Source organism: Pinus tabuliformis, chromosome 8 (genome assembly GCF_031772625.1).
Source record: "Pinus tabuliformis cultivar Carrire ecotype Pingquan chromosome 8, CPIR1, whole genome shotgun sequence".
Taxonomy (NCBI): Eukaryota; Viridiplantae; Streptophyta; class Pinopsida; order Pinales; family Pinaceae; genus Pinus; species Pinus tabuliformis.
In genome coordinates, this window is record NC_142294.1 from 1,093,400,481 (window position 1) to 1,093,415,783 (window position 15,303).

Here is a 15,303-nt window from a genome sequence, read left to right on the forward strand (position 1 = left end):
GACCAAGGTAGATGAAGAAGTGGAATGGAAGATCCATGTCGAGGTACACTCGCACCATGTGAATGTAGGACATAGTGGAAACATCGATCGAGGGGCATCAGATGAACAAAACCTGAGAGCTCAGATGAGCAATGTGGGAAAAGAAACATAGTGGCTAGAGAGTTAAGAGGAAAAGGTTCGAGTGTGTGCACTATTATGTGAGGATGAGTGAGATTATGTTTTGTAGAGAGAGGCCAAGGGTGCCTATATAGAGGTAAGAGGCCCCATGAGCTACACTACTGTGAGAAAGATAGAAGCTTCCTATGTGTTGTGTATTAGCTGAAAGTTGTATGTGTTGTGTGAGCAAGGCCGAAGTATCATATGCTATGTGAGAAAACAAGAAAGTGCCTCTGCTGTGAGAAATGTTGAAGGTTACCATGTAGAGAAAGATGACCGAGAGATGTGTGTGTGTTGTGGAGAGAAAGAGGCTAAGAGCTGAGTGCATGCTGATGAAGAAAATATATCAGAAAACAACATGGACAGTGATGAGTGACTATTGTTGAGTAGATTAGTGGGCTGCTGGAGAGTTAGTAGAGTGAGTAGAGAACAAATCTAAGATCAAACAGAGTGGCAATCCATTATAGAGAACATAGACTTCCTATTTGAGTGTGGGTTGCTGCCTCCATCTCTAATGGGTGCTTGAGAAGGCTTCCAAGTTGGTGCCTCCTTCGAGTTGGCTTGCACAAATCCAAGGAGGTGAAAGCTAGTTCTTGGACAACATCTGTGAGGTTGGTGCTTCACATCATGGTTTTGGTAATCTAGACAGGTGTCTACAAATAGAGGGAGTTTGTGCTTACTCCTAGTTGGTGGTAAAAAAAAAATCAAAGGGAGTTGGTGCTTCCTGGGAGTGGTTGCACACAAAATAGATTAATGTAATAGAGTAGGTGCTCTTATTTACATCAATAACAACAATAAGATTTGGTGGTTTTTTCCTGAAAGGGCTTCCATGTAAAACCTTGTGTACCATTTGTATGATGCTTATGGTGTGTGCTTATTTGTTGATTTCATATTACTGCTCATTATAGGGATGGTTTCCATGCTTGAATCAGAAAATTAAAATGGCATAAAATTCCTAAAATTACCATTAATACTGATTCACCCCCCTCTTAGTATTATCATTATTACCAACAAGATCCCTAACTTCATCATCAAAATTTACCCCTACAAAATTTAACTGGCTAGTACTATGTTAAATTCATTTAAATGATCAAAAATAAATATGCCTTCTGACATCTTCATACCAAATAGATCCTGGTAGGAAATGCCTTATTTGAGGTCGAGAGTTTTTCATATAGTTTGGCCAATTTCATTATTAAACCTTATGTTGTCATTTCCTTTGACATGTTAGAAGCCACTAACAGTGTGAGACACACTCATATTTCCCTAGTGACTTTCTGCTAAGAATATCCCATTTTGCGTTTGTGATACTCATCATTTTTTTTTTGGCTCAATGGTAGGTACATATTTTCTGATATAGATAATATTCCATCTCCAGTTTCCACAACTGGTACTTTTGTGTGTTAAATTTCCCGACCCTAAACCTACCATTTTCTTCCATTACACCCACTCGCACCAGGAACCCTTCTATCCTATGAGTTTATCATCCAAATAGACGTTCGAATTTGATACCATTTGTTAGAAATTAATTAATAGAGCAATGAAAGACAAAAAATGTTGCAGAAACACACAAAATAAGAGAGACAAATATATTTAGTTCACCCATTTTGGGCTATGTCCATGGAGAAATAGCTAGTCCTTTTTTTTATATTTTCCAATAAAATGAAGAGATACAGCCTACAACAAATTCTATGTAATTTCCCTTTCGCTCTCACACAGTTTCCTCTCTCTCCCTTATCCAGAATAATAATCCACAACCATAATACAATTCCCTCATATAGAGAGATGGGTGTCTTCTATGGGAAAAATGATAAATTAACATAACTTCTACAGTTATATAATCTCCCTAATGAATGACCCATATTCAATACAGAATTACAAAATTTTACATGGAAAATTTTCATCTATTTTTAGCTTCGGGGGCGCTTCCCCCCAAATCCCCACTATTGAGGAACTCATAAAATTCATCATTCCCCCTAGACCCCCATGGTGATGATTAAATTAGTGGTGTTTCTACCCCATTAGGAGTAGGGATCGAACACGACTGAAAGTCATCCCGATCTTCGTCATTCCTAGTCAAATTTAGTCATTAGACAATATTATAGCCATTGTATGTTCTAATCTAACTATTTAAGATGCTAAGTTAGATCTTATTCTTCAACCTGTCCTGACGATCAACCACACTGGTTGGTTTGAAATGCGTTGACAAATGAAATTTCTCGTGATTTACGCCAAAAAATCTCTCTTAAACTTGATGTGGACCACAGAAGCCTCAATTCAACAATCAAATCCCTGCACAGAAAAACCATTGCTACCAAAGCTCATCAATTTGATTGTGCACGCTTGGAGGTTTTAAAGTTGAAGATAGATCTGGCTTTCCTTAAATGATGCAGAGACTCCTTTTTCATCTCGGTCTTCGCCATTCCCGGTCAAATTTAGCCGTTAGACAATATTATAGCCGTTGGATGTTCTAATCTAACTATTTAAGATGCTAAGATAGATCTAATTCTTCAACTTGTCCTGACGATGAACCACACTGGTTGGTTCGAAACACATCGAAAAACGAAATTTCTTTTGATTTATGCCGAAAAATATCTCTTAAACTTGATATGGATCACAGAAGCCTCAATTCAACAATCAGGAAGATAATTGGGATCCACACTCAACAACATCTACATACATAGATATACATATATAGATACTTCATTTACAGAACATTATTATGTTTTTTCCATTATTTCTTTTGTAGCACATAAAACATTTTAAAATCATAATAACAATAAATTACTTTTGTCCTAAACTAAAACATCCATCAAAGAAATAATCAAACGTTCACACACACACACACACACACACACAGATATATATATATATATATATCTAAAGTATTTGAGGAAATTTTCTAAAGGATTCCATGTTCCTCCCAACCATGAACTAAGTTTCTTATTTAGTTACCGAGCTCTGCTCCTCCTTGTGAAGAAAGAAACACATGAATTCTTTTTCAATTTTACATCCTTAACCATTAAGTAGTGTTCTACTAGTTTTGTCTTGGTTTAGGTCTAGTATTTCTCTCCCACTGGCATTTCTTAAAAGAAAAATTCATTATCTCTCACACTTCCCTTTTCAGACGGTCCAATCCCATGAAATCTATCTCTAGTCATGCATTTTTTTGGTGGTTTATCTTTTCCAATAGTTTTCCTTGAATGGAAAAAATGAGTATTTTTTCTTCCTTTTTTTCCTACCCCTTCTTAGGCATAAATGATTCCAACTATTTTCCTATAAGTTAGGAGTATAATCTCACATGATAGCCTTTAACATATTTCTAAGAATAATAACACAAAAAATAGCTTGTCCTTTTATTTAATCAAAATAAATATTTACATTATCACATCATGTCACTTCTCCTACCTGAACTGTATTTCATAGGTTTAATATAATGTCATAAAAATAAATTTACCAAAGGTATTACAAAAGGTGTTGGTATATGATATCCCTTGTCATAACCACTTCCACAAATTCAAGGGGGTTAAAATGCTAGTGAGCAACGAAAGTGGAACTCAAATATTTTCCTAGAATGGAAATAAGTCAATGAATAAACATTCACCATCAAATAAAAGGATATTATAGTGATGTATTTCATCCATGGAGTCTAGTTCCCCTATCGTAATTATTTTTTGTCATAATTTATCATTTTATATTACTTTTAGATATTTAAATTAGAATATTGTCCATTGGTCTAAAACTAAATTTGGACATTCTTAATGACAAATGTAAGTATCATTATGTTATTATGAATAAAATATGTCTATTTGAAAATATACTAGAAGCTTACATGCGAGAAATTAGGATACCCTACTACTCTGTTAGGAGATTAGTGAAATCAGTAGGAGTCCAAGTAGTGGATATATTTTGAAGTGATAGTTGTCACAATTTCAACCTCCATAATTAACCAAAATTCCTAACCACGAAGGAATAAATTGAAGGGAGAAAATGGTCGTGCAAGGTGGAAGAAAAGGAATATTGCAAGATGTAAGCGAAAGTATTTAGGAATAGGGAAAAGGGGATTCTAGTGGAAAATTACTCGAGTGAAAGAAAATTAAGAAATTTAGACAGTAAGCTAGCAAGACATTGCTAGGCTCTAAGGAGAAACAATATTAAATATCAGTTATAATTTATGATAGAAGGGATGCCTTAGTCTTGTGTGGAATTATTGTAACAACAATTCATTTGGTTGGGAGGAACACGCTTTCTCTTGTTGTATTTTCTTTTATTCGGATAAGTGACTACATTGTTTTGTTTGAAATCATTTAAGTATTTTTTTTCAAATTATATGCTAGACATGAATTAGTAGAATATAATTGTATGCATGGGAAATAATAATAAGTACTTAAGAGTGTGATGTTAAAATTATTAAAAGGCTCTTGTAAATATCTTAATCTCTCATATGAATTTTTCTTATGTTTAATTTTTTTAAACAGGGTAAAGAGCTATCTCTGGATGATTTTCACTTGTAGACATTATATAACTATATGAAAGGAAGTGAGTAGCCTTAGCCTAGTTGTAGTTTAGTGAAAAAGGATAACTTATGTACTAACCTTTATCATATGCAATACCTATCCATTGTGTGAATGCCTTTTTAAAGAGTTGTTGCAGAAAGTTTTAGTATACGTATCTTATCGCTAACCCTTCTTCGCAAAAAATTACTCAGAAGAATCATGAGTTTAACTTGGCTAAGGGTTAATAAGAAGAAATTGAGAACAAAACTTGATGTAGGTTAGATAAACATAGGCTGATTGTAAATGTTGGGTAATACACCTTCATCTTGCAAAAGAGAACACGATTTGTTTCCTATGTAACCATTCAATGATATAAGAAAAAATATCATACAATGAAAATTATGACTAAGTGACTCACATGAGAGAAAGGATGAGAAGTTATATATGAATAAATAAATAACTAAACATGAGAATAGACCCAATTCTATGGTAGAAAGGTTAGAAATGAGTAAGTTTCATAAATTAGAAAGAATCGTTTAAGTAAAAAGAGTAGATAAAAAGAAGTATATATACATTGCTTGCAGGTAATTAAACAATTTTAATTACAGAATTGAAGAAGTAGAAAACAAACCAATCTAGTGTTTTTCTTTATCTACCTACAATCAAGTTCTCTTAACAGGGTGAAAAGTGAAATAAAGTATAGGTGGTCTTATGTATTAGTGTGAGGAAAACTAAACAAATACAAGTATATATATGTATGTCCAATCTAAGTATCAAAAACATAGCATAAGCATTGTTTCTTCCATAATTATAGCTTAGTGTCAAGAACTTAGTCTAAAGAATAAAATTTAACAAAATATAAAACTATGACAAAATATGGCTAGTGTCATAATAGGCTAGTGAACATATTTAGGCTAGACACACGCCCTGTAGTATAAAGACAAGAGTTCAATAGGCATCCTAGTACCTAGAATGCATTTGGATTATATACAAAAATATGTTCACTTCACATTAACTCGACAAGAGTAAGTCTAAACACAAAAAACAGGAGAAAGCCTCTATTAGTAGTCCATACCCAATCTTTAGAGACCCTAAAATTAAATAAGGAATTTATTCCAAATTATTACTTGATGAGAATTTTCTTGATTGCCAAGACTTCCAACACCTATTGGAATATATTTTCCATTAGTACTTTGGAAATGGTAAGGCTTCAAATATTTAATCCTAGTTTGTAAATAATAATTTATTGTTTTCTTTTTTCCTTTTTAAAACAACCTCTATTTCTATCTCTCGCTCAAGGCAACCCTAAGGGTAGTTTGTCGTAGAGCTAGCCATATGAAAACCTATAGGAAAGAAAGTGAAACTTAGTAAAAATTGAGGTGGGGTTTGGTGGCCCAAATGGAGATTAGTATCCTTCTAGCATAATAAGAAATAGAGATGGTTCAGTTGATAGTGCTAAGTAAATCAAGCAATATAGAAGAATAAAATCCTAGCACTAACTATTACCTAAAGGTCTTAGTAAACCCTCTCTCCCAAGACTCTTAATAGTAATTATGAAAAAGATATTGATAGTAAAACTCCACCTATATCTCTATAAGGAGAACTAGGGAAAAGTTAAAAATAAAATAAAACTAAATGAAGATCCCAGAAAGTAAATCATACAAAAGTTTAAATAAAATAAGGGGACAAGTAAAAACCTCATTGTATAACCTAGACTAACATTCTTGCACAACAAATATTTGTTCCAGACCACAAAGAATGAGTCAAATAGTTATCTCTAAATGGAATGAAACATTAAATTATTTGGAGCTTAGTACAAGATATGGCAAAACCTTGAATCAAAAGTTGGAAGGCTAAAGTTCCTTTAGAGTTCATAGTACCTTAATAGGAGATCTTAAACCCTATTGGTTCACAAATTTATTATATGTCCTAAGAAATTGAAATAAAAGGACAAGTATTCAACAATTTAGTGTAATTGGAAGGGATGGTTGTTACCTGTTATCGTGTCTGTAATTGTATCAAATGATTAATTGAGTAAGCCATTGAGAACCACTACATTATCTAACATAACCAACGTACCACACAATTAATAAGTAAAATAATATGGGGAGGGAAACATATATTGAATTCGAAGGGTATGAGAACTAAAGAGTAAAATGAATTGGTTTGCCTTGATGGTGAATTCCAATAGAGTGAATGACTAAGGAAATGGGGATGGAAGCCCTAACCAAATCCCAAAGAAATCTCTCCATTGCGAGATCATTTGGATTAATATAAACTATACTTTGTTAACACATCATGTGGGAAAGTCAGTGCCAAACATTGTAGGAGAAACCACATAGCCATAGTTGTGATGGCACACGAGAACATGATTAAGGCATGCTAGTGTCAAAACTTTAATATGAAGAAATAGTGTGATCGGAAGGTATAGATCAATTTCCAATGATAGGGTCATGGGTTCCAAATATTATTACAAACACTTATAATAAAGAAACCAATGGTTTAATATGATTTTAGAATAGATAAATATTCCCCAATAGCATAAAAACATCAGCCAAAAAATAACATAGGATGGCATGGCATGGTGTATCATGGTAAAGCCACCTTCTTACTCTTATGTATTATGCTTTTAGAAAAGAACAAGTATTTTCTTCAGCAAAATAAAAATATGGCATTCGGATAAATTCTCCTTTTATAAGGTGAAAGTAAAGATGATCATGGCATAGTAATATAAAGTTAGGTTAAACTAGAATGCTAGAAATTTAACTATATATGAAAAACAGAAGTATGTAAATACACACATTTGTAATAATAATTCATGTAAGAGTTTAAAGTAGCATACTATTTTTTTTTGTATAACTTTGGGATACATTACATGTGGTATCAAAGATGTAGGTTACAGCACTATAGTCTATGATGCATATTGTAGCCTTAAGTTAACAAAATAAATATTTTTTCTTCCATAATATGGAGTAAGAGTAAGATACATGATCGCAGAACCATTGGGAAGGTCTCCTTATGGAGAAGAACAAATCTAGTACAATTAAGAGGTGAAACATCACCTCATACAATGGAACAATTACATATGGTAAATGGGATGAAACAATAAATAACTAGTATTAGAGAAGACAATGAAAAGTTGTTGAAAGCTAGTGATGAGCATGAAAGTCTCATAAACAATTTAACTGATAGGTAAAATTTGAAAATAGTAGGACCAAATGCATAGTAGAAGGATAGGTAGGATTCCTATAAATAATAAAATATATACAACATGGATGAGAGTGACACTATTAGACCTAAGGATGAAGAGGAAAATAAACACAATTCAGTCAAACTATTCTCAACAATCCTAGTTAAGGGAAAAAAAAAAGTATATAATTGCAAGGGGTATTTAAAAGTATTGGACATTCAATATTTGGTGATGATTCAAAGGAAGTAGTAGAGGCATGGATACTAAACATAAAAAATATATTTAAGTGTATGAGTATCCTAGAAATATAAAAGTTAGAATAGAAACTTATTAGTTGTAAGGAAAGGCATCTTTGTGGTGGGAAGATAAAAATAATGTGTTTAATATAGAGGACAATATTGTGAACTGGGAAGCTTTTTAAAAATACTTTAAAAAGAAGTATCTGATAGAGAGAAATATTATGATGATAAATAAAAGTAATTTCATGAGAAAAATCTTTGTCATATGACCATGGATTAACTTCTTGGAAATTTACCAATTTCTTCTCATATGTATGCTACATATGATAGGTAAAACCTAAATTCTAGTGATTTATCAGTTGTGACAATCCACTTTCATTTAAATAAAAAATTGAGTATGACAATCAATCTTTGGATGAAGCAATCCAAAAAGTAAAAAATTGCTATCAACAATATAATCGAAGGAGTGAAAATTTAAAATCTTGTCCAAAGAGGAAAAACATATATATTTATGATAGGTAGCAAAGGGTTTAAATTGTATTCCTTTAAAAATTATTATAAAAATCACTAGAACTAAAATTTTAATAAGACTCGCAATAAATAGCAAAAGATTAAATCTTAATCACGATTTAGATGAATTGATTTGAATAGTAAAGGAGTTAATGGAAAATAAAGTGAACCAATAAATTTTTGGGGATGTTGAAAGTCTCATCTACTTTGGAATTGTTCATACAATGTAAAATAAGTTCAACCCCTGCATAATGTATAAGAACCATCCATACTGAATTACATGGACAAAAACATTCCTAAAATCAATGTATCCCTATATGAGCATCAAGCCAAGCATGACTCAACTATGATTTAAATAGAATGTAATGCAATAGCATTATACATTCGAAGTGTTGAAGGCCAGAACTTGACTGGCTCAACATAGGGGAACACCACCCAATTGGGAGCTTAAAGCAACTCTGTTTCCACTGGAATTGGTGGGTCCAACTTGGTATAAAGCGACTAGTTTCCCATTTTAAAGAGATTTAATATAGTAAGAGAATGAAAATTGATGAAATGATTTTATAGCTAATGATAAAATTACTAAACCAACATATTCCACTTAATTCCCAGGATATTACAACTTTTTATGTGATTCAAAGAAATATTTCACAAAGTATATAACAAATAGATCATTCAGTGCATTGATGAAAAGAAAGCATATCTGATAAACTAAATTAATTAAATAGTTAATTAATTTAGTTGGTCAAAACTCAATCACATAAAATATCTCTCTATCTCATACATAATCACAAATCATTCAATTGTCCACATTAATAGTGATAATGAATGATTATTTTCAAAGCATTTATATAACAAAGTAAAGCATAAGAGTTTAACTATCTAATTCAGTAATACATAATGATAACATAAAGATAATAGTTCCTGATGCATTACTGTTATGCTTATGAAAAAGATAGATTCCAAGCTTAGCTTCTCACTTAGATAACTTTGCATCAAACAATAGTGCAAGTTCAAAGTTGTCGTCTCAAAATTCTGGACCCCTTTCTAAATGCATGAAAGGTTTTTAAATAGCCTATTAAAATAATAAACTTAAAATAAATGTCTTCAAAAAATATTCAAAAAACTAAGCTAAGATAAAGGACAACTAAACTAGTGAAATGTTGTAACAAGAAACTATGATTGTGCCCCAGATTGATTCTTCGTCTTCTCTCTGAGATTGTATATGTCTGTGAGCGGCTTTAGCTCGAGGGGATGCACTAGTTGCATGTGCATTTGTCCCATAATCACTGCATAATTAAGTGTTCGAAGAAACTATACTGTTGCATTTGAGGGACACGTCAGCACAAACCACTGATTGTGGGGCTTCACAAGAAAATATCAATAACTTTCAAGGTTTTCTTGTGATAAACTTTGAATGTCTTGAACCTTCTTTTTTAGATGTTTAATACCAAGATTGTTTTAAAGCTTTTAAATCTTGTAAGGTTTCCTTTGGGCATTCATGAATTAGATTGGCTTGCAATAAGGTATCTATAATGTATTCGGTGAAATTTGAGGTAAGATTTCTGGCTTTGATAATAACCAGTTCTACCCACTTAATTTTGATGTCCCAGCCACCGAAAATGATATCCTTTTGTGATTCTTCAATTCAAGGAATCTCAGATGATCTTCTCCGATCACGTTCTTACCAATCTATATACTCAGAAATTTTCTCGTCAATATATTCATAAAACATTCTCAAATCGAACAGTGGGTTTACTAAATAATCGTTGGTATTTGACAACTCATGAATTAAAGCGAATTTGTGATAGAAGATTGCCTATTGCTTTGTTAGGTGTATGTTTAAATCTAATGCATCCTTATGGACTTCATTTATTTCTGGATTTTCCCTCACCTGGTTTATCCTTTGTTGAAATTGTAGTATCTATTCATCATTGTCCTTTACTTCAGATTAAAATTGTAGCTTTAAATCATTAAATTTTTTCTGTAACTCGGTAAGCTTGTCTTGCTATTGTTGCTCAATCACTTGCTTTTCAATATAGAAAATTTATTCTAATTGAACAATATTTTGATCTTCTTCTTTCATTAGTAGCTGTATTTCTGTAGCAATATCAATGGTAGCAGTAGCGTAAGCTCCTGAGAACTAAGATAATATGTTCAATTTCTTGTTACAGGTTGTTTGAGCTCCTTTCCAAAGAACCTGAAAAGTAGTCTCATTTGTAACTAGCACTTGCGATTGCTCTAACTTTCTTTTCTTCCTTGAACTTCTCATTACTGCTTTATGATTTGGACTGTAAAATACGTTCAAAAGTGATATTTCTTCTATCTTGAGGACTATCTCAGTAGTAGGGAATGCAGGAATTATTTCCATGTCATCGACAATAGTTGATTGATTGGAAATCTCTATATTAATCTTATTATTGGACATTTTAGGATTAGTATTCAATCAGGAAGCCTCAATAGTAAACGAGGTTGTTCGAACCTATTTTATCTCTCTGCTAACCGTAACCTGTTCTATCCGTATATCAGCCGAGATACCTCTAACCCGAGTTTCCTCTATTATGAAAACATGGTTGAAAGTCTCCCATACTTCATGCAATTTTTTCCTTCTTTAATTTCTCTTGTTTTCCCAGCAAGTATAGTAGTTGTTTCACATACTTGGGAAATAATTAGAGCTTTTGAAGAGGAATTTGATGCATTTGAATATTCTGAGTTCTGTCAACACTATTTTAATCAATTTTTTAGGACTTATATGGCCTCCTTCCAATTTTTGTACCATGTAATACTCTGGAACCATTTCTAACAAATCATCAAACTTGTGGGGCTCGCTTGAAAACAATTTGAGCTTAGCCTGCATTGTAACATATTTCGCTACACCATGAGGGTCATGTGGAATATCTATTATGATTGTAAAAATAAATGTTTTTAATAATTCAATTTAAGTTAAGAAATGCTTGAAATTATCTAAGGAATAGGCACCACAGGGGATAAGAAAACATGGGCAGGCACATTTCTTGGCATCTTTAAGTACTTTAGGTAATCCATTACCAACTGTTTGATAAGATACTTCCTTGTCCAATAATTTATCTAGTTAAAAAAGGCACAAAACATGAGGATGGGAAAGGCTACCAAAAACCCGAATGTAAGTAAATAACTCTTCCCAAACCCTTTTCCTATAGGATTTAGGTCTTTATTAACATCTACAATAAGTCTAGGGGCTTTTCTACCAAAGACCTCTTGGTTGATAGGGAGCATGACCTAATGACAAATTTTGTGTAAATGAGCATGGTATTTGGTTTTCCAAAGGATATCGAGATAAACAGATATAGGACTAGCAAATTGGTTTGTCCATTTCCATCCAAGAGATGGAAAATCATAAGAAAAACAAAATGTGTCCATGACATTTACACTCATAAATGAAGGAGGAGTCGTTCTTTCAAGAAAATTGTGCTTTTGCCTGTAATTGCATATTTCAGTGGCCAAAATGTTGCATAAAATAGTCACCCAATCCATGATATAGCCATCGGTAGAGGCTTCTATCAATGGCACCCATTCTTCCGATAATTTCTACGTATTTGGATAACCATAGAGGCGACATAACACATAACAAATTTGAGAGAAAGGTCCAACAATAGAGGAAAATGAATACATACCACTTTCCTCTCACTTGTGTTTGTTCGAGGTCCTTCTCCATTCTCTAATTAGCTCTGCAGGGTTCTGATTCTCTTACATGAATTTATGGGCAAATTGCATATCATATTTCTTCTAAGCTTGAGGTTGATGATGCAATTTCCTTAAATCCTAAACTTTGGAAAACCAAATAATTGTCTTCTTCGAACTTATAAACATTTTGTCTGTAATGTTGACATGGAAAACAACCCATCTTACCATATCTGTATATGGTATAATTTTGGGGCGGGCAACAACTCTATGGAGAAATGAATTGACCACATCATTCAATGGGCACTGTTACTTGGAGGAGAATCATCAACAACATAAACATGTTTCATAATTATTATTAGATTTTCATCCTCAAATAGTTTGTATATCGCATCCCAATTGGTGTTACTTGCATCCGGAGTGCATGTAGCATCTGTAGACAATGAAGACATCTCAAATACTTTGTTAGGGGGAAATACTAGTTCTTGCTGTATTACAAACTTCCTCCTCCCCTTGATTATTCTTGACATATCCTTTAACTTCTCTTTATTAGAATTTACCTATAAAGAAACAAACCAAGATAAGTAGCAACACCTTTGAAGGATGTAAAGCATCATACCAATTAAATGCGATTTTTATGGAAAATCCTTTCACGTTAACTCAAAATTAGTACAAATCATCAAAAAACCTCGAAATTAGAACTACACATAGTGGTCATTTAATTTCCAAATGTTTGTTCACATGATGCTGACACTTGTCATTATATGGGAAAATATTTTATCGACATTTGCTATCTAGTGATATTAACATAACTCACTGATCTGTAATTTCCCAAAAGCATATAGGGGTTGCATGTATATTACTGAAATACTAGAATTTTAACAGAATGCAATATCGACATATGTCAATTAACAAAATGCAATATCAACCTTTAACGCATTACGATATTGGTTTCAAAATTTCGCATATCGGATTTTTTCTATTCCTCTTTTTGCTATGTCATCTTTTTGGCATTCTTCACATCAGCTTTTCACAATCCACTTTTCCTTATTTTAGCTTTTCAGCTTTCCGCAATTAGCTTTTTGTTGTTTCAGTTTTCGACTATGCTTTGAAACCGTCGAAACCATGTGTACCTTTGAGTAATACCAAAACCACTAAACAAATACAAGTATATGTATGTATGTCCAATCTAAGTATCAAAAACTTAGCATAAGCATTGTTTCTTCCATAATTATAGCTTAGTGTCAAGAACTTAGTCTAAAGAATAAAATTTAACAAAATATAAAACTATGACAAACTATGGCTAGAGTCATAATAGGCTAGTGAACATATTTACGCTAGACACACACCCTGTAGTATAAAGACAAGAGTTCAATAGGCATCCTAGTACCTAGAATGCATTTGGATTATATACAAAAATATGTTCACTTCACATTAACTCGACAAGAGTAAGTCTAACCACGAAAAAATAGGAGGAAGCCTATATTAGTACTCCATACCCAATTTTTAGAGACCCTAAAATTAAATAAGGAATTTATTCCAAATTATTACTTCATGAGAATATTCTTGATTGGCGAGACTTGCAAAACCTATTGGAATATATTTTCCATTATTACTTTGGAAATGGTAAGACTTCAAATAGTTAATCCTAATTTGTAAATAATAATTTATTGTTTTCTTTTTTCCTTTTTAAAACAACCTCTATTTCCATCTCTCGCTGAAGGCAACCGTAAGGGTAGTTTGTGTTAGAGCTAGCCATATGAAAACCTATAGGAAAGAAAGTGAAACTTAGTAAAAATTGAGGTGGGGTTTGGTGGCCCAAATGGAGATTAGTATCCTTCTAGCATAATAAGAAATAGAGATGGTTCAGTCGATAGTGCTAAGTAAATCAAGCAATATAGAAGAATAAAATCCTAGCACTGACTATTACCTAAAGGTCTTAGTAAACCCTCTCTCTCAAGACTCTTAATAGTAATTATGAAAAAGATATTGATAGTAAAACTCCACCTATACCTCTATAAGGAGAACTAGGGAAAAGTTAAAAATAAAATAAAACTAGATGAAGATCCGAGAAAGTAAATCATACAAAAGTTTTAATAAAATAAGGGGACGAGTAAAAACCTCATTGTATAACCTAGACTAACATTCTTGCACAACAAATATTTGTTCCAGACCACAAAGAATGAGTCAAATAGTTATCTCTAAATGGGATGAAACATTAAATTATTTGGAGCTTAGTACAAGAGATGGGAAAACCTTGAATCAAAAGTTGGAAGGCTAAAGTTCCTTTAGAGTCCATAGTACCTTCATAGGAGATCTTAAACCCTATTAGTTCACAAATTTATTCTATGTCCTAAGAAATTAAAATAAAAGGAAAAGTATTCAACAATTTAGTGTAATTGGAAGGGATGGTTGTTAACTGTTATCGTGTCGATAATTGTATCAAATGATTAATTGAGTAAGCCATTGAGAACAACCACATTATCTAACATAAACAACGTACCACACAATTAATAAGTAAAATAATATGGGGAGGGAAACATATATTGAATTCGAAGGATATGAGAACTAAAGAGTAAAATGAATTGTTGTGCCTTGATGGTGAAGCCCAATAGAGTGAATGGCTAAGGAAATGGGGATGGAAACCCTAACCAAATCCCAAGGAAATCTCTCCATTGCGAGATCATTTGGATTAATATGAACTATACTTTGTTAACACATCATGTGGGAAAGTCAGTGCCAAACATTGTAGGAGAAACCACATAGCCATAGTTGTGATGGCACACGAGAACATGATTCAGGCATGCTAGTGTCAAAACTTTAATATGAAGAAATATTGTGATCGGAAGGTATAGATCAATTTCCAAAGATAGGGTCATGGGTTCCAAATATTCTTACAAACCATTCTAAGAAAGCAACCAATGGTTTAATATGATTTTGGAATAGATAAATATTCCCTAATAGCATAAAAACATCGGCCAAAAAATAACATAGGATGGCATGGCATGGTGTATGATGGTAAAGCCACCTTATTACTCTTATGTATTATGCT